Genomic DNA, 22,491 nt, shown 5'->3' with positions numbered 1-22,491 from the left:
GGTAAAAAGCCCATAAGTGCAGCTTTATTTTAGAAAATAAGACCCAACCAGCAATCCTGGTCTGGAGAATTATATCACACCTTAGGTGGTGGGAAAGGCACAAGGCAAAGAGCCTTTAAGCTTAAATGGGTACAATAATCCCTTCCAAATGCACAGCCTGAAGTTTCTCAGAGCCTTTAACACCATTTATATACAGTAAAGTAGAGAGAGAAAGAATAATTAGCTTGCGCACGTACAGGGCATTACGGACAAGGAATGACACTGCTGACAGCCCACCCGAGAACCATGCTTTTGTCCAGGCTTTTAAAGCCACCTCTGTATTAGAGTTGTTTCTGTGCAGAGGTCTTATGGCCAGTCTACCAGGGTCTTACTCATGGGAGGAAAACTTATTTCTGCCCCGCGGGTCTGCCTCCCCGCTCGCCAGGGTTCCTGTTCAGTTCCACCAGTGCGAAAGGCGAACCAGGTCCACTTTTACTTGCATTGCAATAGCATGCAGAGACGTTGGAGCGGTGACCACATTGTCTTTGGCACTGTGCAGACAGCAGAGACGGGCTCTGCACTGGCTGGCTTACAGTCCAAACGCACAAGACAGTGAAGAGGCAAACAAAGGCGCGGGGGAGATGCAGCAACTTGCATGTGGTCGTGGAACGGATCCGTGGCAGACTTGGGGATCGAACTGCCAGACATACTGCCACCCCGACCACAGGGGAAACACTCGCACAATACAAACGTGCTCACCGAAACAATGTTTTGCAGGAGAGCAACTTTTTCACAGACACGGGTATTTACACAGCTTCACCCTTTACGCTCTGGTTCCTATCATTCTTCTGCTACATGCGATTCGAAGTTAAGTCTCAATGTATCAAGAGGAACGCTGCAAACACTGATAATCTAACATTATTTGCTTTGTGTCTGAGGAATTATGATGACAAAGACAGAAGGAGAGATTAAAAAAAATAAAGATACAGTACAGCAAAAGAAACTGGTTTGGCACCGCTATATATTCCACGCTTCTGATTGCTGGTCTATGCTATAAAATTATATTTTTTTAAAAGCCAAATCACAGCCTTAGTCTCATTAAAAATGTTATTCAGGGAGAGGTTTCTAGCGCAGGAGTGCAAAAATACCCTGATGGCAGCACAGGGCTCCCATCTGACGATATGAGGAGGTCAGTGTTTGGAAGAGATCTGTTTTGAAACACTCCCTTCAGGCCCACTTCAGTTGGCCAAAAACCCAAGGCTGCTTCCATTCCCACACCCAGCTCACTATCTGCAGCTTCTCTTGACTACTGGGTTTCTAAGGAGTGTCTGGGTAAATCAGCAAGCCAAGTCGGTGCAAACAATACGCCTGGCCCCAGATAAGGCAAAAGCAAAACTTGGGCTTCCTCCAGTAAATGCCAGGCTGCTCCTGCAATGGGGAGCAACACAAATGGCCACCCACTGCTTTTCCCGTTACTGCGATGGAGCCCACTCCCTTGCACGCCCCATGCTCCTACTGATTTCAAACAGGAGTGAGCAGTGTGCAAGGAATGCAGGATCCAGTGCACACAATCAACGCTGCTGTCAGCCCTGCTCCGAAGGAGCGGATGAGGCTTTAGGAGCAGCGTGCCTTGGTGAGCAGCGTTCTCGGGCAGGGGGTCTTCTTGGGGCTGAACAAAGCAACATCAGAAAGGATGTAGCAGAATTTGAACAGGGGCAGAGAAGGGCGGCCACAAGGATCAGGGGTATGAAGCAGTTGCCAGACGAAGGGAGAGAAAAAGGCTAGGACTCCTCGGTTTGGAAAGCAGAAGGGGGGGAGGGATCCCTGAGGCAGGATGTGATTGATAGAGGTTTATAAAATCATGAAGGGTGTGGACCCAGTTAACAGGGAACTGTTAGTCACCGAGTCCAAGAATACTGAAATAGAAATTAGTAGGAGGAAAGTTTAAAACTAATAGGAGCAAGTACTTTTTTTCCATGTCTCATGGTTAACCTGTGGAGCTCACTGCCGAAGGAGGCGGTGACGGCAGCTCGGACGGGCAGGTTCTGAAAAGGACTAGACGAATTCACGGATAAGAGATCTATTAGCAGCTGTTGGACAGAAGAGTCAGAGAGATTTCCTCTGGCATCTCTGAACCAACAGTGGTGGATGGCGGGAAGGGTGATGAATAGGGGACAGATCACTCGAGATGGATCCGGTTCGGTGCTCTTCCTCTAAAGCACCCGCTCCTGCCACTGTCTGAGACAACACAGCGGTCTAGATGGACCACTGCTCTGACCCGTTCTGGTACTTCTTACGGTCTTAACAAGAGGCGAGCAGCCCTCAACTTTCTCATGGCAGCAGCCAAAGGGATGTGGCATTTACTGGACAAAACTGAGCAAGAGGGAGGCCTGAGGAAGACTCGGAGTAAGAGGCACCACAGAGGAAGGCCTGAACTAGAGCTGGGCAATGTTTCTTGAAAAAAAAAAGCACCCTTTTTTGTGAAAAAAATGACTCTCTCACAAACAAATCTGTTAGTAAAATAAATACTCTAGTTGCCACCATTTCCTGCACTGCCTGAAATGTTCCATTCTGATTTTTAACAGCAATTTGACCGATGTTTTTAGCCAACCCACGTCCTAATTTTCTGTATACCTAAACCCACCTTTTCTTACCAAAAATGGAGTTTTCAGTGAACGACAATCAAAAATCATTGTGATGAAAAAATTGGGCAACCTTTAGTGGAAAATGGGTCCATTCCAGACCCTGCAAAAGCAATTACTACATTCTTCAAAACATTGATTTCTTGAGTGTTTGGCAAGAGCTACTGGGGACAAACACGGCTTCTCATCTGCCAAGGACAAGGACAGCATGGCCGGAGACAAGAGTAGCAGCAGGAAAAGAGAGAAGTGCACTGCTAATTTGACCTCTTGCAGGTTACTTGTTGCGATAAGACGCTGCACCTACTCAGTTTGCCTATAGTCTACTAAAAATAATGAATGAATACAAAACTGTTATGTCTGCTTCTCAGTGACATCAGTACAGTCCTCAAAAGTCACACAGTCCTAGAGTTGGAAGAGACCCTGGTGGTCACCAGTCTAATCCCCTGCACAGGTATGGGACGTACTAGTCCTATAAATCCTGGAGTTGAAACTTATTTGTACTCACAAGAACTTCAGCTACAGACAGTAGCCAAGTGACCTCTTTTCAAGGAATTTTTTCCCCTTCAAAATTATAAAATAGAGTTTCATCAGATTGAACTTTGTCTTGGGGGAAAATTGTACTGATGCATGTTTTGTTTCTTTAAATTTTTGGAACAAAACATTTCAGGAAAACTCTTTTTAATTTTTTTTTTTTGCCATTTCTCATCTTGAAAGCATGGGTTTTACCCCACTTTCTAAGCTTGTGCTAGCTCACTATTTTAAACGTCCCCATACTGGCAGATCCGTTGAAAAATGCTATTTTTCTTCTATAAATAAAAATTATTAATATTGAACCCTTCCTCGTAGACATTGGGGATAAGGCAAATCTTATGGATGAATTTCCCTTGCAATAATGATAGGTTTCAGAGTATCCAGAGATCTGTCCAGCTAGAGCTAAAATTAGAAGTTATCTATTCCAAGTCACAGCGAACGACTATCTGTAGCATCCAGATCATGTTTACATACAGAAACAGATTCAAAGCATCAGTTACCTGCTGCCAAAATATTCACAGCCAAAAAAATCAGGTTTAAAAAAATGCCAACTAAAATCAATGTCAATTAAGTCTTTATTTAAAATAATGTTACTGGAGTCCAAATGATTTTCTGGTGCACATTATTTGAAATGATAATGGTTGCAATCCAGAGTTACCCTGAGGGATCACAAATTGTTTATTTACTGCCAGATCTGCAGCTGGTGTACATAAATGAGGTCCCAGTGTCTTCAGCCGAACTGCGTATTAGCTGAGCATCTGCCACTTAATACCCAGTTTGAACTCCAGACAGGGAAACAAGCCCACAGCCCACACCTCCGTTAAGCAGGGCGACCTACTGCACCGGGGACAAGAATCATCATTTACACATTAAATGGGTTTTAAAGAGACCTGAGTGAAAGGTTTTGAAAAGTTTAAGAGCGGAACAGAACCTCTGCTCAGCCCATGAGCTGAACCTTATAGCGACGGGGCAAATGTTTAGGTGACTTTCCATTTGCTCCTAGTTCTGATCTAAATGCAAGTAGCTAAAGCAGGATACAACTTCTCTCTGCAGGATCCCTTGCCCAGTGGTACAGGAAGATTGCTAATAGGTTGGGCACTAGCGGAGGCTCTGGCAGACCTAGGTTCAATCTCCTCCTCTGCCCCTGGCTTCTTGTATGACTCCTGGGGAAGCCACCTAGCCCCTCAGTTCCTAAACTCTAAAAGAGGGATAATTGCATTTCCCTTCCTCCTGTGTTGGGGTGCAAGAATAAATGCACCCCAACACATCAACTCCCCAGCAGAGTTGAGGTTATGGCACTGAAAGCTGTGCTCGTTTCATTGCAGTGAATCATGGTGGGAATGCAGGAAGCATTTGACCCCTAAACAGTGCGTGGGCCATGTTTGACACACAAGTGGTATCGGTGCCTGCTCCTATAGGCCTATGTTATAAATCAAAGAAAGGCATACATAACTCCTTGAATGACTGCTGACACAAACACTTTATGACCCAGCTAAATGATATACTCCTTAAAGAAGTAGACAGTTCGCCTTACTGATTTCTATTGCTTAAATATCCTTTTATTTTCAGAGGTAAAGTCTTCAGAGCAGAGAGCATGCTTCAATGACAGGACCATGTGGATCCTCCCAAGAATGAATTAATCTTACGTGAGGTCAAGGTCAAAGGTCCATTTAAGCCTAACCAGCCACCAGACTAGGGTAGGTAAGGTAGAGCAGCTTTGTAGCCTATCACACATGAGGAAGAGATGTGGTCAACACTATATCCCACCACTTTTGGTGCCGTCACTTATATGACCAATTTCCATTTACAGTCAAGTCAATGTGGGGGTAGCTTTTGACATGGCTCCAGAGCAGGGCTTGAACTCATGCCTCCAGTGCTCTGACTGCTCTGCCATCACATCTCTAACCATAAATGCGAGCACACGTAACTACTGTTATTTATCATTTACACTGTAGTAGAGGTCAGGGTTGGACTACCCAACAACAGGGACAAGTCCTGATAGAGGGAAGCTCAAGCATGCTCTTCCACTATTCACCTACACGTGCTTCTTGACATACTCAACTACACCAATGAGGCTGTTCTGGGCTCATGCCCAGTGGCTGCTGTAAGTGAACTGGAAATCAGGGACTTAAGGAGAGTTTCAGAGCAGCCTCACCATCATAAGTCTGGGTTTAGGGGCTGTCTCCAGGTGCAGGTGGGTAGGGCTTACATGAGCCCTTGGTTCCTGGGACTCACCATCACCATGGTTTGGACAAGACCTTGGGGGCCTCGGCCATTATCAGGTTCTCATTGCATTGGGAACAGACCACACCTATTGCAGGAGACAGGGCTCCTGCCCAAGGAGTTCAAGCCCTAAATGAGGTGGACCAACAAGGGGCAGGAGAAAGGAGTATTACTCTTCAGGTTGGGGGCTGATGAACACAGAGGCTAAATGACTTGCCCAAGATCATGCAGGAAATCTGGGGTGGATCCAGGATCTGGGCCTCCGTCTCCCAAATCCCAGGTTTATAATTTAGCCACAAAATCATCTGGCCTCCTAGTGGACTATACAATCTTCCAACCCCATGACAGCTCCTGTAAGTGTCCTGAACCCTCCCCATTTCTCAATGAAACACCCAATGTAGACTCTGAAGGCAGCAGGGTGCACAGAGCACAAGTTCCCTGGGGGCACAGGACAGCAACTTATCCCTGACCTATCCATGAAGTCAAGGACCCTTGGCTCCATCCCTCCCACCCCACGAGGACCAAGGGCCATCTGCTTTTAATTAGCTAGCCCAAGGCTACAGAGAAGACCCACCTCAGCACCTAGAGAGTCCTGGATCCTACTCTGATGCCCAGGGCACTAGACTGTGCCTCTGCAACACTAGCAGCTATTGAAGACCAAACAATAAGAACCCAATCCAAATCTCACTGTTGTAAATGGAAACTCTTCTATTGACTTCCATGGGCTTTGGCTGGAGCCATGAATCCTTGCAGAATTTCCTATTAATACCTTGAGACAAATATATCATTTTATTTCTCCTGTACAACAAATGTAGTTGACCTGATTTCTTTCCCAATATCGTGTTTAAAAAGTGCTCCCAGGTTGAGAATTTGACTGACTGACTTTCCACATGAAACGTTGCCCCATCTGCACACTAAAAAATGGCCTTTCACATGGAAAAGCTCACAAGGATCTTAGCTAGAATGGTCTCTGCTATACCAGTAAGACCATTTCTGCAGATACATTATTTTCTTGCTGGCCTGCCCAGCAAACTCCTACGCCATGATACGGACTGAAAAAAGAAAACTTTGAACCCGTCTGTCCTTTTGGTTGAAACAGACATATTAGCTCATTGTTTCCCATAGAAATATCCAGACTTTTATTTGCTCTAAAATATCAAATATACCAGTCAAATATACAGTCAAATATACCAAAAAGCTACAGTTGCTTTCTGTTGTTTTCTTCTACCAGTGCGAAGGCATCCTTCTGAACATTTTCAATCTTTCCCTGCTCCACAACTCCTCTGTATCTCCAAACTTCACCTGTAATTATCTTTCCTCCCTTGTCTATACCACTCAGTATCCCCCTCCCTGTTATTCAGTATTTTAAACGTTTAAGGTCTATTTTTGGCTAGTTCAACCAAAATAGGATATGGGTCATAGGAAATCAACAGTACAAAATAGAGTTATTTAATTCACAGATTGTAACGTCATAAGCAATGATTATGATTTTCTAGTCTGTTCTGAATAATCCTGGCCAAAGAACCTCACTCATAATTTCTGCATCAAGCTCATAATATGGGTTGCATCTATAGCATGTCATCTCATCTAGTCTTGATTTAAAGACGTCAAATGCTGGAAAATCCACCATGCTCCTAGGTGAGGTGAGCTTTTTTAATGTTAAACTGTAGTCACTGTTCAACATTTCCTCCTTATATCTAGTCTGAATCCACCTACCTTTGGCTTCCAACCATGTGGATCTCACAGCAACTCTTTCTGTGGGATTAAAAAGCTGTCTACTTTGAGAAAAAGCTTTTCTTATGGAAGTACTTGTAGACTGTGATAAGTCACCTCTCAAACTCCTCTTGGATACATGCAGTAAACCGAGCTTCTTTAGACTTCAGGTCTGGAGCATTTTGCTCTAATGCATTATAAAGAGTTTCTAACAAAGTCCCTGTAACTCTTAACGTTCCTTCCACCATGGTTTGACAATGGACGGAAATGTGAGAATAACGTTTGGATGTGTCATACTAGCACAATATGTGCAAAGCGTAAATTATTTATAACACCGATCATTTATTTGATCTCTCCCCTTGGGTGCAAATGGAGCCATGCAATATTGTTTCCTATAGGCTTCCCAGGCCGCACCATGGTTCAAACACTTCATGTTATCTTTGTTCAGATTTGGTGAGATCTGGAGAGCTCATAATTTAAAGGGACTGTCTAAACAGTGGGCAACCACTCCCGGCAGGCTTTTGTCTGATTTCATTCACACTCTATCTCCAGTCCTTCTCCAGCTTAGCCTTCCTGGGATGGGTGGGAACCGCTGAGCAAGCTGCAATGTCAAAATGCCATTGAAAGTCCAACTTGCCTCCTGGAGAAATCTCTCTCCTATTCTAAAGGCTCTTGGGAACAGTTCAAAGCCTTGGCAGTCACTTTCTGGTTTCCTGAATATATCATGACCACATCCTTTTACTTGATGATTATCTGTTCTTTATTCTTTTATTAAGTTAGGCTTTTGGGTGGGTCTCTGGCCCAGGGCTCCCTAGAAGGAAAGACAAATTCAATCTTCTACAGATTTACTTCGTCCCTAAGGCTTAGCCCTTTCTTCCTTGTGAAAATGCACATTAAGGGGTCAGAGGGACAAGAATCTGGGCTTTCTTGGATTCCCACCAGCGGGGATCAAAATATAACCAGCACGACTTGGGCTGCGTTGGATGCCTAAAGCACTGGTACCAAAAATCCTGAGCCCCGGCTGCTCAGCTAATGCACAGGGCTATACAAAGCCTAACAGAAATGAAATGGCTGCTCTGATACTGCTAAATGGATGCTAGTTGGGGTCATATAGAGATGACAAGGCAAGGTAATTCCATTTGTTTAAGGATTCAACCCCTCCCTCTCCTACCCCCTCTCCCTGACCCAAACACAACACTTCTTAAACAGCACAGCTGTATCTAGCTCACTGCGCTGAGTTTGGCTAATTGAGTATTTTAAGGGGAATTTCAAATATAGTTAATGAGACTCCCTTCTCTTCAGCATGATAAAACAGCACTGATTTCCATTCACTTTATGGATATTCTATACTACGGATGAAGCAGCCTTGAGGAGTGGGGGCTATAGACGTGCAGAGGTATGGGGAAAAAGGTTTTTTCTTTAATCCCTGGATTATAGATACCTAAGATTCATTTTGGTGACTCCTGTTACCCCTGCCAACCTCAGCTGGCTTGACTGGGACATTCAGCTTCCTAAGGCGGGTTGTCTTTTACCAGGCAAACGACTGTAAAAGTCTTTCAGACAAGACCATACGCAAGGCCTTGCAGTCTGCTCTGTTAGGTTATGCACCCTATAATCATCAAGATTTTATTCTTTTATTATTTCTACAGCACCAAACATAAGCGTGGCACTTAACAGACATCAATGAAGACACCAGCTTATACATGGACTGTGTAACTTTTGTTCCATACAGACAACTTGAGACAGCTGAAAATCAGTGGGCACATCTACTCATGCCCCTATGGCACCATTGTTACTGCACCATCATGTAGTACTTCCAAAAGGACATAGCTGCAGCATGACGGTTTGTACCCGCCGACGCTACATCACCATAGCGCATTGCTACAGTGACATAGCATCACGTGTAGACGCACCCAGTAAATACCAGGTATGTTGGCTGCTGATTTGCATCCAGAGATCTGGAAAAGAATATGAAGGTTCGTCAGTGGAAGAATCATTCGGGGGGTGGATGGAGGCTTGTGCTGAAATAAAATAGCCATCCCACTCATTCCTCACATGGACCGAATTTCCTCATCCCCAAATTTCCATGTATTCACAAAAGTCTCTTTCTCCCAATCACACGGGGAGCTCCTGGGACACAAATCAACTCATCAGCACGTCATGAAAGCAGCAAGCCATGCCAGGAAGGGTGCTGCCATAGTTCCTTTCCTGCCTTAGGCCACAGTATCTCTCTTTGCAAGGGTGGGAAGGGAACATAGAAGCTGAATTAGGGAGAAAGACAATCACATGTCCAGAGAGTTTGCAGTGTGTCTAAAACTCAGATACTCGAGACAGAAGATAGTTAGGGTCAAGGCTTCTGGCTGTTCATGACTCTCCCATGGCCTGGATGTTCCCATTTCCAACCATTTGGGTGAACAGTGTATGCATCCATTGCATGCTGTCCCTATGAGGTAGGTGTGTAGGCTGAGTGTGTCAATCACTGTAGTCTGTAGGACATTAAGGGCCTAATCCTATTTTACCTATGTTGTCCTATTAGGTACCTAAGTGGCACCTAAGTGCAGGCCCATTCCATTTTATTTCAATCTAAAAAAACCCCCAAAACTTTTGTCATGTGCCATCACCCGAGCCTTATGACTAAGTCACAAACAGCAGCAAAGAGAAAGAGGACCACCTTTTGCATTAATATTTTTTTCAGGAATAGGAGCAAAATGGAAAAGAATTGCACTTAGATGCCTAAATCCACTTAAATGCCTACTAGCTGGAATAGATACTAGCCACCAATGCTTAACTTTAAATTCCAGAGACACCCTGCTGGGGCCATTGTCCCTGCTCCCCTGAAGTCCACAGAGGACTGGGTAAAGGTCCACCACACCAAAGCCACCACTAGAAATGGTGGCCATGCCATAGATTCATAGATTGTAAGGGGCTGGAAGGGAACTTGAAGATCATTGGGCCCAGCCCCCTGCACCAAGCAGGAAAGATAACCGGGGCCAAGTGACCCCAGCAAGGTGACTGTCTAGTCTCCTCTTAAAGATTTCCAGAGATTTTCAGCAGCAAGGCTGAGAACTGAATGGGTCCTGGAAACCAACCTCCTCTCTCACAGTCTTTAGCCAGGTCAGGACTGAAGCCCGTGGTAAGGGTTGCATGTGGAAAGAGTACACACTGGTGCCCTTTTTTGTACACATTCAGTAGACTTCATTTGCCATCGAATTCAACAAATCAAAAGCAAACCCACCCAAATCCTCCAAAAACACTATGCAGGTCTATCTATTTATTCATTCAATTTATATGTTGTCCTTCCCAACAAAGGCTCAGGGCGGGGTGTGCTAGTATTAAAACACCAACCATGCTTAAATGGAATGTATTTGGAATAACATGTTAAATGAACCCCAAGCATGCAGAAAGCGTTTAGGTGCTAACTGCTTTAATAATAATGACATGAAAACTGGCATGTTTGGTCTGATGGTTTAGGCAGTAGACTAGCATTTACTGGATAGACATAGAGGAGCACAAATTAAGGAAGGCCAAACTTACAAGGACCAACGCGGGTTCTCAGAGAGCAAACAGGAAAAGGTGTAAAAGCAAACAAGGTATTCTTTGTACATATCAGAAGCAGGATGTTTGCAGGAGTGTGAAAGAACTGGTGAGTCTGCTGGATGACCAGAAGATAAGGACATTACTAAGTAAGAAAATGATTTCTTTGCATCACTCTCCACCAGCAAGGATGCCAGCAAGATCCTCCCCCGGAGTTGGTATCAAAGTCGAGGCAGTCTCGGCGATTGGCTGGACAGAAGAGGAGAGGCTGAGCAAACTGATTTTTGACAAACAGGAAGTCACCTGGCCCTGGCGCTATCTCCAAGAGCAGTGAAGGAACCTGAGTGTGCAAACAGTTTAGCTGCTAACAAAAATGGGTAATCCCAAATTAAAATCAGCCCCTGTTCCAGAAGACTGGAAAGCAGCACATGATGTACTCAGGAAACAATCCAAGGAATTATAGCCCTGGATTATGCCTTACGATCTGTACCTGGGAAATGGTTGAATTGATAATTAAGCACAGAATGGCCACCAATTGCAAAATCACGATCTGAGAAGGTTTAACCAGCATAGTTCCTGTTGAAGGAAAATTGCATTTCCCCACTCTGTTGGGATAGTTTGACGTGTCGGTAAAGCAGGAAGTGAAAGAGAAGCAGTGGGCATCATTTACTTCGATTTCCAACCTTCAACAACGTCCCCATGAGGTGTTATATTAAATATGTTAAGCACTCATTGGGTGAGAGGCAAATAGTAATCTTGGATCATAAACTAGCTAGAGGGCAGAAATCACAACGTAGGATTAAATGGCCAATTTTCATCTTGGCAAAGGATAACAGCGAGGCCTCAAGGCTCTGCACAAGACCTTGTGCTGTTTCATACCTCTGCAAATGGTATCAAATGAGAAGGGGGAGCAGCGAGGTGGTAGCATTTGCAGATAACACAGAGGCACAGTTCCTCAAAGGTATTTAGGTGCCTAACTCCCATGAAAACCAACAGGCCAAAGTTACAAGGGCTATGCTGATCCAGCACTTTGGCATGCCAACAGGTACTACGGGGTGACTGCTTTTGACAAATTAGACCCCCGGCAGCATCATGTGGACACGGTTTTATTATTTCTGGTTTTGGAAGCAGGCCACAGAGAGGAGCACAGCAGGTTTGGAGGAACTTGAAGAGACAGAGCCAGACTCTTACAATATTATCATGACTGGTGATTTTGGGGTGTTTTATTGCCTCATAGAAACATTATCAAAGGCTGGCATGTCATCAAAGTTGCCTTATTCAAAATGCCTTCCTATTGCTGTCAGTGGAATTGAGGCCAGCCATTTTCCTACACACTATATGGAGGGGAAGTTGCCCTTAATGAACGAGTCTGGAAATCACCCATTGTTTTCAAACTGAAACTGCACCCCAAGAAAAATGATTCAGGGGCGTCAGTCAGGCAATTATTAGATCATGAGGACTGTGAGAAGTAGCAGAGACCCTATGAAAAGTGCACATGGAGAATGAGGGGTGCAGGACCCTAGCAGATTTAGGGATGAAGGGAAATGAGAGGCAGGAGAGGTGGGGCGCAGGTAATAAAGAGAACAGTGATGGATGAGAAACAGTGGGGACTGGATAGCATCTCCCTCCCCTGGCGTAGTGGAAGGAGAGCACATCCCCTCCGGGCAGCCAGGTGGAAGGCAGGATAGTCAGCACTCAAGAGCTGATAGCTAGGTGCAGCATTTGTTGCCTGCAGGAGAATCTCCTCCATTTCTGCAGGTAGCAGAGCTTGGACACTTGGGCAGGACTCCATGCCATAACTCAGGCTTGGACCCAGCAGCAAAACTCACATGCCTTCTGCTCTCATGTGGCTTCTCTTTGGCTTGGGGTCCACGTTTTGTGTCTCTGAGATGCTCTTTGTTCACTTTCCAACTCTATTTTATTACCCTTGTACAGGAGAGGGCTGTGGGGAAGGACAGAGGATCACGATAGTAACAGGGAAGGTAGGGCAGTGCTCCTGACAGGTGAGCAGAGTCTCTATCTGAGCAGCCAGGGAGCAGAATGTAACAAATACACATTAATGTTTGATTTCTCAATCTGAAATTATCACACACACACAAGCAGAAGAGTCAAAGTGAGGTAAAAAGTCTAAAGGCAAACTAAAAAAAAGAAAACGATGTCTTTTTAATATCTCATGAGTTTGGAGCCCTGCGTCTGTCTACTGATTCTTGATCTCTTTGAGATTGGCACTGTTGCAAAACAGGCTGAATGAATTGGTAAGAGACTAGTAAATTAAATTTAATATTAATACATGCAAAGCAATGCACGGTGAGAACAATTTAAACTGCTCTTGCACCTTGCAAGGTCCTCAATTGACAGTGTCAGCCTGGGAAAGGGACCTGAACGTCACTGGAGACAACTCAGTGAAGACCTCTGCCTCTGCATACAGCTCCGGTCACAGAAGCTAACAAGATGTTAGGATGCATAAGGAATGGGGTTGAGAATAATATTAGAAATGTTATCATGGCTTTCTATAAATCAGTGGTGTGGTCTCAGCTGGTGAGAAAAGTAATGATGCAGAAAAAGGCAGAAGTGTTCAATAAATATTTCTGTTCTGTACTTGGAAAGAAGGACGATACGCCTGTATCACATGAGGAGGATGAAGTACTTTCCAGTCCATTAGTAACTAAGGAGGTTGTTAAACAACATCTACAAGGGATAAACAATTTTAAATCAGCAGGCCTAGACAGCTTGCACCCGAGAATCTTAGGCCAGCTGCTGCAGAGATTTCTGGCCCACTCAAGTTAATTTCTAATAAATATTGCAATATCAGGGAAATTCCAAAACGCTCGAAGAATGCCAACACAATGCCAGTATCCAGAAAGGGCAAACAGAATGACCTGGTAATGGGCTGGTTAGCGTGACATCCAAAGTGAGTAAAATAATGGAAAAACTGATCTAGAAGTAAACTTATAAAGAATTAAGGGAATACAGTTACCAGTAACACCAACTAAGATAGGTTTTATAGGAAACAGACCTTGATTTCAGTTTTTGAGGAGGTTATGAGTTTGGCTGACAAAGGTAACTTTGCATAGATGTAAAATGCTAAGACTTTCACATGAGAGGCAAGGAATGTTACGGGTGATATCGTTTATTGGACCAACTGCACGGTTGGGCTAGACTTAGATAAGCTTTAAAATGTGAAGCATTCTTCATCAGATGGCCTTCCAGAAGAGAGATATAAGAGGGGCAGGATAAAAGTATCATATTTACTCAAATACAAGATGAGGGTTTTTTTCCCTGATCAGCCTGGTGGGGAGGAAGGCCCTCAGCTTGCATCTGCATACAAAGAAACCTTCAAGTATGTGTGGCACTACCACCAGCAAGTCTTCTACCTCCCAGATTCTTTATCCTGGGGCTTCAGGTACTCCTAAATCCATAGCAGGGTCCTACATACAAGCCCAAGCCTGGAGGCCGTGGAGTTTGGGTGCCTCCTAGTCTTGCTTGCCCCTAGCCAAAGAAGCAAGTAGAGGGAAAGCCTGAGAGCAATCCCAATATTGGGCAAACATACCGATGGGAACCTAGCCCAAGGACACATTAGTGCAACCTATCTGAATAAGATATATGGTGCCCCCCCCCCCCCAAGTGCTGACTCTTTTTCAAGTCATAGTGGGCCACTATATTGCATTGATTTTGACTTCGTCTTCGCTCACGCAGCTGAGCCGGGGACCTCTATTTATTCTCGCAATTAAAACATTACAGACCGGGAGGTCTAGTCAGTTTATATTAACACCAGGGCTGGAAAAATACCAGCCTGAAAAGATGATTTTCAGAATGTTGTCAGCAAAATAAGCCAAGAGTGAAAGTGTGTGACCAGCCCTAAAAGGTAAAGACTCCAGCTCTGATGACAATAGCGATGCTAATCCTGTTTCCACAGTAGCATAGCCATCCTCCTTCCTCGCTGGCTCCCTTCTGGGCTGCTGCACTAAGAAGTGGGCTACAACACCCCATAAAACTGCTGAAGAGAAGACTGAGGGGGGATTTAATAGCAGCCTTCAACTACCTGAAGCAGAGTTCGAAAGAGGATGGAGCTGGACTGTTCTCATGGGGGGCAGATGGCAGAACAAGGAGCAATGGTTTCAAGTTGCAGCATGGGACATTTAGGGTAGATATTAGGAAAAAACTTTCTCACTGGGTGCATCTACACATGTGCATTCACTCTACAGTTACTGCACACTATGGGTGTGCATCTACACTTGCACACCTGTACTGCACAGTAAATATGGCAACTTATGCCAACTTGAGACTTACACCCTATTAGTTACTGTGCAGTAATGCATGTGTAGGTGCCTTACTGTGCAGTAACACTGTGTGTGTGGACTGACTTAGTCCCAAGTCAGTCCACACAAAGCGTTAATGCGCTTTAATGCCTGCAAGTGTAGACACGAGCCTATTCCCATTTACTGCACAGTAAATTTAAGCTGGCGTAAATGCATGTGTAGATTTGTCCCCTATAGGAGGGTAGTAAAACGCTGGAACAGGCTACCCAGGTGCAATCTCTATCCTTGGAGGTTTTTAAGACCCGGCCAGACAAAGCTTTGGCTGGGATGATCTAGTTGGGGCCGGTCCTGCTTTAAGCAGGAGGTTAGACTAGATGTGACCTCCTGAGGTGCCTTCTAACCCTCATTTTCTATGATTCTGTGATTATATAAGGCCAAGTACAGTATTTAGTGTGCCTACAAAAGATCCCTTCCACCTGTGGGCTGTACTGGTAAGTACACAAGGCAAGGAAACCTGGGGTGGAACCTCATTAGGCCTTGGGGATCCTATCTGCCCCAGTGCCTAGTGTAGTGCTAGTGCACCGGGAGAAGGATTCTGTGGCAGGTTTGTGTGTGTGTGTGTGTGTGTGTGTGTGTATCCCCAACAACTTACAAAAGGCGTTATCAGCCCCAGCGAGAGGGGCTATAGTCCTAGAAATTAGTCAGGGCATAAAGGGGGTGGAGTGTTCTTGTGATGTCCTGAGTTGCTGGAATCTGTGCTGTGGATTCACGTCCCACCCTTGCAGAGTGACCTGTAAAGTGTGTTTCGTGACCCCTTCTTGAACTGAACCCTGCAGAGTTTGCCCAACTCAAGCTGTGCCACTTAATTAGTTAAGGCTACTAATAGTCTCAGAGAAAAAAAACTCCACAGAAATGCAAGAATTAATTAATCTTCTGCTCCTTCATCATGCAAATTCATCTACTGAGACCCATGAAGTGAACGTCAGGGATGTATCTGGCCTCTGCTGTATTTTTCATCAGCTGGCATTTTGAAAGGGCCGCTCAGAATGGCATGTGTTCCCTGAGCTGCATCCTCAAGCTAGTGAGTTCACCCCAAGCTTGTCGCGACTTACTGATGCTCTGGATATGACCTCTGGCTAATAACATGACACTCTCTTTGCCTCCCATTTACATTTGACTTTGCTACTAAGCAATGACGGAAAACTCTCTGCTCACAACATTGCCCAAGGACTCCTTCAAGTGCTTTTGCTTCAGGGACAAAGAGGGGTCGACACTGCAGGTCCCAGATGTTTCACCTGCACCGGGCCCATCCATCAACACCTGAGCACAGCGTCAGAATGCATCATTACTGCTGAAGGTGAATCCAGGAGATAAGGCATTAAATCAAAGTCTTATCTAACACTAAGATGCTATAAAAACCGATTGCATCCTTGGAGAATAGAAGTCAAGCCAACTCCTCTCTGCCAAGTCCTGCCACACCTGTTCGGTCACCTTGTCTCTAGTGGAAGGTGGCATCTTCTTCAGGACAGTCCATTCTGCCTGCCTTAGCTGGCTGTCTCCACCAGCCTCCTGATGGTCCTGGAAAGGCAAGGTAGGCCACAGGCCAGGGCAGTGCATGGGGAACCCAAAGATCTGGCTTCTTTTGCTTCTCTGGTACTGGCTTGTTATCTGGCCAGCCACAAAAGCTCAGGTCCTCAAAAGTGGCCACTGCTTTTGATTGCCTCTTGTCTTGGGCCATCCGCTCCCCCCACCCCACTTTGCATACCTACATATTGAGTTGGATGACCCAAAAACGGAGGTGTGCAAAAATTACTAGCCAGTTATGAACACGTTGGCCTTAACCTGCTTCCTTTTCCCCACCCAAAGAGCCAGTAATGATGTTTTGCAATCCCAGTGCAGCACGTGGGACCAGATGCAATATCTCTACTCAGGCTGCATCGAATTGTATTTCATCCGCTGTGTCTTAGACTCCAACAGGACAATCCATGGAGCTAGGGAGGCTGTATCCAAGGGGAGCTGTGGAGGCAGACCTTAGCCCGCTGAGAAGTCTTGATGAAAAGTGATTCAGTGACCCCCAAATTAGGCTAAAAATTCAAGCAATGTTCTGTTCTTAATGAAGTGCCTTTCTCTCAAGAAAAATAAGCCAGTCATTTCCCTCTTTTGTTTCCCATCTGGTTGGTTCTCATGCAGTGATCCAAGCAAGGATGTTTGCAAGCACTGCACATGCAAACTATCAGAAGAAGTTATTTTTCTCGCTAGGTCAAAAAAGAATAAAAACAGGTGTTTTTTTTAAACTGACTTTCAGGTTTTCTTTAACCAAACTCTGATTTTTGGCTGCAGCGGACATGATGGTGTCTCTTTAAATGCCGATGCTTTCTACAAGGTTCTCCATGGGTTACAGTGCCAGGGCTTGTGGCAAAAGCCAGGCCAGGAAAACACCCCTTTTGCTGCCAGGCCAGTTTTGACTGGCTCACCCTACCTCTTTTTTCTCTGCCAGCCCCCATAGCCGACTTCATGGGAAGACAGAATTAGGAATGTGATGTAACTGCAAACGCTCGATCTCTCCAAAAAAGATATTACCTCAACTCCCTTCTTCCTCCCTCTCCCACCGCCCCCACCCCGATCGCCCCGCTACGGCAGGAATGTTTTTCTTAGCCTCTCCTACACATTTTCACACAGCTAAAACTTTGCTCTCCGAACCCACCCAGGTTACAGGGGAGCCAGCTGTGACTTGATTCAGCTGCACTTAACGCTTTAGGGGACAGACCGTTTTCACCTGGAGGAGGCCTGAGCTCCAGAACAAGAGAGAACTGCATAGTGAAAAGAGAAGTACTTGTAGGAGACAAGGTCCCTGCGCCTTACAGTCCTTCCTCGGGCAAAATGTGCGGTAATGGGGAAGGTGCTCCAACAGAGCGAGACTTGGGAATGCCCCAAGTCAGCAAGGCACGCTCCTAGATGTTAGGGTCAGAAGGAAATGTGAGATCATTCAGGGCCGCTTTAGCCAAATAACTTGGATCTGGCTGAAGCACAGCATAGATCATTAGAAGGTGCCTGCCTCTGAAGCATACAAGCAGAGCCACTGATTTCAGGTCCTAAATGCTTGGAACTGGGTCTTAAGGGGTGGAGCAAAGCCGTTCGCTTCAGTGGCATGGCGGGGCTTGAACGGTAGCCAGCGGGCATGTCTACATGAGTCGTTTACTACGGGTACCTAATTAGCTCTGCAGTAAACATCTCAGCCTCTACATGTGCACTGCAGTGCTATTAGGACGGAGTAAAGTAATTAACTGCACATCAGTTTAGTACTCATAAAAACAAGTGCTATCCTGCTGTGGAGTTTTTTATCCACAGCAGCGCACGTGTAGACCCTGCCCCAGCCAGCTGAGGAACAAGGATGCTTCATTGCAGGGGCTGCCTGCTGGCTAGCCTCGCACTAGAGCACCCTTGTGCCCCAGCCAGCTCCTCTGCAACACAGTGGGCCGTGTCAGAGCAGCCCCGAGCTGGTGGGCTGACTCCCCAGGGCTGAGGTCCCAGGCATACATGCAAATGGCACGTTCAGGAGCAATAAACTCCACTGCAATATGCGCCGGAGTGTATTGCTTCACATTAATTGCACATGTCTATGTGCCCAGTGAGGGCAAAACTTGGTCTGCAAAGTGTAGTTCCCAAATTTGCAGAGCTGGCCTGTATCTAGAGCAGTGATTCTCAACAGGGTGCTGCAGCACCCTAGGGTGCCTTGAGATCCTTTCAGGAGTACAGCGGGGTGCTATGCAACGTCGATACTGTTAGGTGCACAAACGTGCTTCACAAGATAAAGCCACTTATTTCAGTTAGGAATACACAGTGTTAAATCAAATTCTGACCTGCTGACCTCAGGTCTTTCTGAGTTTTTTGCGAAAGAAAAAAAATGTGTATTATTTTTCCATAGTCAAAAAATGAGTGAAAATTAAGAGTTTTCCAAGGGGTGCCTTGAGTCTATGGCAGGGGACTTTGAGCCTAATGAGGGGTGTCTTGGGTCTATGGGGGGTGCCTTGAGCCTAACGAGGACTGCCTTGAGTCTAGAAACACTGGGAACAACAGAGCTGGAGAAAGCACAGCTGTACATCTTTTGAGCAGGATGGCAATGTACTACAGCAGCTAGGCACACTACAGTGAAGGACCGAGCAGGCAGGGGCAGCTAGACTGCAGTTCCTTCCAGCTTCACTCTGCTTAACTTTGTAGTCCGTGTGAGATGTTCCCTGAAGACTTCACTCTGATTGCTCCTCGAGGGCCTGATTTTTCAACAGGTTGAAAGGCACTAAGGCAGTAATTGCATATTTCTTTCCACATTTAAAAAAAAAAAAAAGGTAAAAAGTGCTCATTTATCATGTGCAGCCAAGCTGCAGCCCAGCCTCAGTGAAATGAAAATGAGTCACTGACACTCCGCATAATGGCATTCCAGTTTGTTCTCTTAAATAATTTGTATTTTAATGAATCCATTTTACGCCCGCACTAGCCTGTAGCCCCAACCATTGCTCAAGCTCCTCTGTGCATTAATTTGATTTCAGATGTCCCAATGTAGCGTTTTTATTCAAAATAATAATAATAATAATAATCAAAAAAAGCAGCCCCATCCCTTTTCTGCCATACATGTGAGCAAGTAATGAGTCTCACTGTGCAGAAGGCGGCTCTTATCACCGTGGCTTGGCTGTTCCCAACTAACTTATTGAAAAACTCCTCCATTGATGAGATAACGGGCAAAGCCAAGGCAAGCGTAAAAACTGAAAGACAATCAGCTGCTTAACAGAACCATAGCTTCTCACCCGAGCCCTCGCTGTGATGAGAGGCCTTTGTGCTGAGATGCTGCCAACGACTTCTAGTGGCCAGTCAACAGAGACAGGAGCAGCCCAAATAGCTTTCTTTTATTTCATTATTTTACACCACGTGCAACTGTTTCTGGGCCAATTCCCACCCTAACCTGCAGTCGGGCAGACAGGAGAGAAATATCCTTGGTCACTGTGACCAGAGCAGCAGTTTGACTCTGCTTTGTCAATCCAGCCAGTCCGTTGAGGGGACTCGCTTGCATTTCCTCTCTCGCTGGATTCATATGAACAATCATGGAGTTTTCTGGACTAGTTTCACCCAGGTAATTTGGAACCAAAAGGCTGAAAATCTGTCTTTTCTGGAGGGAGAGGAAGGAAGGACATCTGGATGGCATCACCAATGACTTACAGTGTTGCCTTGGACAAGTTACTCACACATTTGTGCCTCAGTTTCCCCTATAAAAAGAGTTAATGCCTACCTACCACTTCACAGGTATGTTGGGAGGCTCCATTCCTTACTGTTTACGAGAGACTCTGAGGGTGTTTATACACGTGCTCCAGGAGTGGGGGGAAGAGCGAGAGCTGCTCTAATTAAAATGCCCAGAGCAACACGTGTACCAGTGTCCCTGCGCTGAAAAAAAGGCAGTGGGGGTGCTTTAACTAAGGCTCATCAAACATGGGTGACTGGTGCCTCTTGAGTCAGGGGGCACGTGCCCCCCCTGACACCAGTCAGTGACTGGGGGTGGTCCCCAGCAGCCAATCACATTGACTGGGGTGGGGGGGTGTCCCCCAGTGGCTAATTACATTGACAGGGGGCGGGTGCTCCCCGGCAGCCAATCGCACTGACTGTGGGGGAGAGTGCCCCATGGCCAATCTCACCACTTTTGCTGGCGGCCCCGCTCCCTGGCTGGTGCTTGCAGGGGAGGCACTGGTGCTCCTGGCTGCCCCCCTGCCCGCCGCCTAAGCAGGGAGCGCGGCCTGACAGGGGGTGCACCGGCACTCTCAGCGCAGCCTGACACCCCCGTGCACCCCTGATGCGTTGCCACTGTCATCAAATGAATGAGCACCCTGCTGCCATTTTTCAGTGTGGGGAGGCTGATACACGTGACATTGGAGTCTGATGGAGCTCAGTAATTACCACACTCCAGCAGACTTGATTAATTGAGTCTGCTCTGACGTGCTGTAATTAGAGCGCATCAGAGCAGCCTCACTGCATGTGTATAGGTGCCCTGAGATCCATGGATGGAAAGTGCTGAACAAGACAAAATCCTATTGTTATATAAGTGGAATGGCTATTCTACCAATGACAGCAGAGGACTCAACCTCGATTCTCCTTCTTACTTGATCCTTGACTGATATCACCATAGGCATGTCTCTTCATCTCCATGGATTTTGGTTTCGCATTTGTTGCACGAGGAAGGACAGTGCAGCGGTGAGACTGGTAGCTTGGAGTCCCAGACACCTGACTTCAGTTCCTTGCTCTGCTTCACACTAATGACTGTGGGTGGGCCAGGTAGACTGAGAAGCCACATAAGTACTTCGCATAGGTTACTCCTTCACATAGCTTTGAGAAATAAGTATAAGTGCTTGGTTAATGGGCAGTTACATAGTGCTTTGAACACGTGAAGTTGTATATATGCACTGGGCGCGTCTACACAAGATGCTTTATTGCTCAGTGGTGCAAATTACTGTATAGTAAGCATCACTGTCTACACGTGTAGACCCTTACTGCACAGAAATCTGCTCTATTCGGCAGTTAATTTGCTACCTGGAAATGCAAGTAGCAAATTAACTACCAAGTAATTACTGTGCAGTAAGGCATGTATAGACAGCAGACCAGGAGCAATGTCCCCCAGCCCCGGCAGCAGGGAGCTCCCAGCCCTGGCTCTGCTATTGTGGAGCCGGGGATGGGAGATTGCTCCCTGCCCCAAGAGCTGCCTGCTGTCAGGGTGGGCTGCACCCCCACAGCCCAGGAGGGGATAATGTCCCCCTGCCCCAGAAGCAGAGAGCTTCCTGCTGCTGGGGCAGGGGGACACTGTCCCCACCTGGGCTGTGGTGATGGAGCCCGCCCCAGCAGCAGGCAGCCCCTAGGGGCAGGGAGCAATCTCCCAGCCCCCACCAGAAGACAGCTGTCTCCTGGCCACATGCTCCCTTCCAGCCCCTGGGCTAGCACCAGGGGCCGCCTAGAGTGACCCCTGGCTGCTGCAGAGGGGCAGAGCAGGATGGGCACAGCTCTCTCTGGGCTGCTCCCATTAGGAGTAAATCTGCTCCCAAACGCGTGCACACGTAGACGCCTGCTCAGAGTGAGTTTACTCCAAAGTAAATGAATCTGAAGTAAACCCATCCAGCATCATTTGCACACATAAATGCACCCACTGACTATGCCTACACATGAGCTTTACTGAGGAGTAGACTAATTAGCTGCAGAGTAAAGCGTCACCATCTACACGTGTTATGGTATTAGACCACAGTAAACTAATTTACACTAAAGTAAGATAAAATTGTCAGGGACAGTACTATTTTAGACCTGGGTAATTTATTGTGCTTAAAAGCATGGGCAACTGGTGCCTCCCAAGTCTGGGGGGCACCAGATCACCAACGGGGGGGAAGAGGGGGGAGCCAGCAGCTTCCGGTTTCACTGCCAGGGCTTCTTGAGGAGCAGGAGGGACGTGCCAGTGCTTCTCTTGCTGCAGGTGGAGCACACCGGCACTTCTCCTGGTGCCCCCACTTCCAGCAGCCAATCTCAGGGGGTGCATGACCAATCTCAGGGTGTGCACGTGCACCCACATGCACCCCTTACATGTCACCAAT

General features: G+C 46.3%; 1 protein-coding gene across 2 annotated transcripts in view; it reads right to left on the bottom strand.

The window, feature by feature from the left end:
• ZBTB7C (zinc finger and BTB domain containing 7C) overlaps positions 1-22,491 on the bottom strand; it is a 261,260-nt gene that overhangs the window by 78,910 nt on the left and 159,859 nt on the right. The window lies entirely within an intron of this gene.

Source organism: Alligator mississippiensis, chromosome 3 (assembly GCF_030867095.1).
Source record: "Alligator mississippiensis isolate rAllMis1 chromosome 3, rAllMis1, whole genome shotgun sequence".
In the NCBI taxonomy this organism is placed as follows: Eukaryota; Metazoa; Chordata; order Crocodylia; family Alligatoridae; genus Alligator; species Alligator mississippiensis.
Note: the sequence above shows the minus strand (reverse complement) of the source record. Positions and strands in the feature narration are given on the sequence as shown.